At 32.8% G+C, this 4,756-nt stretch overlaps 1 pseudogene; it reads left to right on the top strand.

Moving 5' to 3' along the window:
* Positions 1-321: 321 nt before the first annotated feature.
* On the top strand, positions 322-496 carry LOC132537128 (small nucleolar RNA U3; annotated as a pseudogene).
* The last annotated feature ends 4,260 nt before the right edge of the window (positions 497-4,756 follow it).

The following is a 4,756-nucleotide window of genomic DNA, read 5'->3' as shown; positions in this document are numbered from 1 at the left end:
CTGGCCATGCCCTCTAAGTTCCTTTTGCTGGCCTCTCTTTTTTCAGATCTCTAAATCCCAGCCTATCTCTTCCTTTATCTGTATATATTCACAACCCATTGGTTGGTGCTAGTGTTAAGACTTTATAAAATATTTATATACTTGTGTTTTTCTAGTTTATATTTCTGGTGAGATCTTACCTCTGAGCTCTCCATTCACATATACAGTAACTTCTTATTTGGATAACTAACAGGATTTCCAAAGTTAGTACATCCAAAAACCAGCTAACACACTACTCAAATTTATGTGTTGCTAGTATTTGTGTTTTTATTTCCTTCTATGAAGACTGTACTTTCAGGGATCATTTCTATAGTTTGTTACTGCTTCCTTCTATGGTATCTAAATACAAACTTCTGTAAGAGCAGGAATTTTTCCTGTTTTAGCAAGCTTTAGTCCCAAGAATAGCAGACAGTAGTTTGCACATACCTTTTAAAAATGAATAAGGGATATTTTCTAATCTTTGGGGCAGATAAACTTTTGTAATACCGTTATTTGGGCTAAAGTTGTGAAATAAGTAAGCTATATGTAAGGGCCATATAGTAATTGAATACCTGACTTTCTCTTATAAGCAGTTAGACTCAATTTTTATTCAGAGGAAGAGTTTATGTGAAATCCAGAGGAATTAAAGGGTTTAATGCTTTAAAGAACACATATTGATTTAAAGGAGATAATGAAATTACTATTTCAGCTGCCAAAAATTCATGGAGTACAATTAAACCTCAAATTATTAAATTGTTTCTCTAATAGTTTATATAAATCTTACATATAATCATCACAATGACCATATGAAAGAGATACTGACATCTCTTCTAGAGGAAAAAGTGTGGGCTCTTAGAACTTGGGAAAAAATTAAAGGATATAGGATTCAAATTGAACTTTTTTAAAAAAAATTATTTATAAAAAGGATATACTGACGGGGCAAGGCTGTGGTCCACCTGGTTAAGCACACACATCACAGTGTACAAGGACCTGGGTTCAAGCCCCTGGTTCCCATTTGCAGGGGGAAAGCTTCACAAGTGGTGAAGCAGGGCTACAGGTCTCTCCCTCTCTCTCTCTCTTTCTCTCTCTCTCTCTCCACCTCTATCTCCCCTCCCCTCTCAATTTCTCTCTGTCTCTATTCAGTAATAATAAATAAATGAAAAAATAGGAAACACTGACAAAAACCATAGGATAAGAGGGGTATAACTCCACACAATTTCCACAACCAGAACTCCGTATCCCCTCCCCTTCTCTGATAACTTTCCTAATATTTATCCTTCTGGAAGTATGGACCCAGGTTCATTATGGGGTACAGAAGGTGGCAGGTCTGGCTTCTGTAATTGCTTCCCCGCTGAACATAAGCATTGACAGGTTGATCCATACTCCCAGCCTGTTTCTCTCTTTCTCTGGTGGGGCAGAGCTCTGGGGAAGCAGGGCTCCAGGACACATTGGTGGGGTTGTCTGCCCAGGGAGGTCTGGTTGGCATCATGTTAGCATCTGGAACCTGGTGGCTAAAAAAAATGAGTTAACATATAGAGCCAGACAGATTGTTGACTAATCATGAACCTAAAGGCTGGAATAGTTAAGATGAAGAGTCAAATCCAGATTTATCTGATCTACCGCCAGACTCCCTCTGATCTCAGATTCTTTTATCCTCTTAAGCTGTCATCTAAAATGTAAGTGAAAATCTGGGGGTTGGGCAAGGGTACTTATCTGAAACATTTTTTAAATTCTGAAAATAAGGCTTGGTCTATTCATGGTGAAATAATTTCACTCAGGGGAGCACAGAAATGTTCAGCACTGAGGTAATTTAAAACAAGATGAGACCCAGTGAGAGGTGTAGGCCTTTAAGTATTTTTGTGATGGGAGAAAACAGATGGCTGAATATGGGGTTTGGTGTTCCTTTTCTTAAGATGCTTTAGTTTGAAATCTGACTATGTTTGCTATTACGTAAATTATTTCCCAATTTCTTAGTCCCAAATCTTTTCAGTGATGGTCATCTAAAAATATAGTAAATTTTGTTGCTGTTTCATGCATCCCACTTTTATCCTTACCATACAAATTCTCATGCACAGCAGTCTAATTTCAGTGTTTAGGCTTCCAGAGAAGGCTGTAGGGGCAGAGACTGGTAACAGTAATGCTGATGGACAGTGCTAACAACAGAGAGACCAAGTTAGATGAGGAGTCGGAAATTCCCACTGAGTTGCAAAACATTTTTTTCTTTTTCTTCTTTCTTTCATTCTTTTTATTTATTTATTTATTCCCTTTTGTTGCCCTTGTTGTTTTTATTGTTGTAGTTATTCTTGATGTCATTGTTGTTGGATAGGACAGAGAGAAATGGAGAAAGGAGGGGAAGACAGAGATGGGGAGAGAAAGATAGACACACCTGCAGACCAGCTTCACCGCCTGTGAAGCAACTCGGCAGGGACTTGAACCGGGATCCTTCCACTGGTCCTTGAGCTTTGTGCCACATGCGCTTAACCCGCTGCTCTACCGCCCGACTCCCCCAAAACATTTTTAATGGCCTAGAGAAGAGAAATTTTGATGGTGTGGTAGAAGAAAAAAATATAATAAATGTATTATGTTATCAGAAAATTCATGACATATTTTTCTATGCAAAAATACACCATAACTTTTCTGACAACTCAATAGAAGAGAATGGGAAAATCCAAAACAAATAGTAAGAAGACAACTTATGTGAATGATTTAATTCCATTTAAAAAATACAAATTACATGTCATTCTAGTAGTAAAGAAAATTTTCCCTTATTACACTTACTGTACAAAAATGTGAGTAACAGTATGGTGACTGCTGACTTAGAAACCATAAGATCTGAGTTTGAGATCTAGTTTGAAATCTGATTAGATTTATGAATGTGCAAGTCATTTCCCATTTTCTTAACACCATCTCTCTTCTGTGATGATCTTTAGGTAAAACTATCAGTCACCCCCTCCCAATAAAAATACCCCCCAAAAATTTCAAGTAATATCTAATTTCTTCTTATAGTATATAAGTATATAGTTAACAAAATATTTTTAATTTTTTAACCAGACAACTTACAAAGTTCTGATTTATGATAATACCTTGGATTGAATCTGGGATCACTGAACTCTAAGCAAGAAAATGTTGTGCCTATTCATTATGCTATTTCTCTGTCCAAACAAAATATGGTTTTAAAATATTTTCCCTCTTTCTTTATTAATGATTTAACAATTATTTACAAAACTCTAAGATTTTAGAGTTGAATTTTCTCAGCCACATGTTTGTATGTAATTCAAAAGCACTTCTACCATGGTTCTGCAATGTTTAATCAAGCAGATCCCTTATTTTCTCTGAGATATGACTTTTCAGTTATAATTAATTTGTATATTTGGTCTTATCAAAATGTCATCTCTATAAGATGAATCTTCATTTAAATTAAAGGATATACGATGCAAATCCAATTTATGTGATCTCAGATTAACTACTTATGACCATTAATAAATTATGATAAATAGTTGGCATTGATACTAAAGTTGAAAAATGTCATTCTGTATTGTTTTATTAGAAATTTTGCCATTGTGTTTAAAATGTATCAAATATTTTAAGGACTATATACTGTTTTGTTTCTATTTTTCTGATAGTGTACACTGGCATTTAAAAGTTTGGTAGGAGCTGCATTTTATGTATTTTAAATAAAATATTTTAATCATATCATGGAGTAAAATGTAGTAGGGGTTAGTCTAGAACCATAAGGACTAGAAACTCACTTTTCAATCTTGTCTCTGCTATCTGGCTCTCTAAGCTTTATTTTCCTTTTATTGCTAAATAAGAGACTCAGTATTGGAGAAACAGAGAACATATGCTTGTAGATAGTTAAACACAGTATCTGAAACTAAGTAAATCATCAGAAATTTATTATTAAGATAAACAGGTAACTTCCAAAAAATTTAAAAGAATGAAAAAGTGTTATGGCATGATTTATACTCAGCATCAAGGAATTTATATACCATGAGAGCGTCAGACATAAACTTAGAGCCCAAAGAAATTTATGTGATCTCTTCAGAAGTACAAAAGGCCAGCTCATTGGGGATATATATATATATATATATGTATGTATATATATATACATATACATATATATATATGTATATACATACATATATATATATCCAAAAAGGCCAGCTCATTGGGGATATATATATATATATGTATGTATATATATATACATATACATATATATATATGTATATACATACATATATATATATCCCCAATGAGCTGGCCTTTTGTACTTCTGAAGAGATCACATAAATTTCTTTGGGCTCTAAGTTTATGTCTGACGCTCTCATGGTATATAAATATATATATGGTATATATATATATATATACCATATATATATATATGGTAATATATATATATAAATATATATATTTATATTATATATTATATATTATATTTATATTATATATATTATATTATATATATTATATATATTTATATATTTATATTATAAATATATATATATGTATATATATATATACATATATATATATATAAATATATATATGGTATATATATATATATACCATATACATACATATATGTATGTATATACATATATATATATATGTATATACATACATATATATATATATATTAGCGCATTTTCAGTGTGGGTTATTCGGGGAGACTTCTTGGGGAATATGATATTCCTGAAAGAAAAGGAGGGAGCAATGGAGCGAAAGGGAGAGAGAG

This window comes from Erinaceus europaeus, chromosome 2 (genome assembly GCF_950295315.1).
Source record: "Erinaceus europaeus chromosome 2, mEriEur2.1, whole genome shotgun sequence".
Taxonomy (NCBI): domain Eukaryota; kingdom Metazoa; phylum Chordata; class Mammalia; order Eulipotyphla; family Erinaceidae; genus Erinaceus; species Erinaceus europaeus.
The sequence above is the reverse complement of the archived record's forward strand: the minus strand, read 5'-3'. Positions and strand labels throughout refer to the sequence as shown.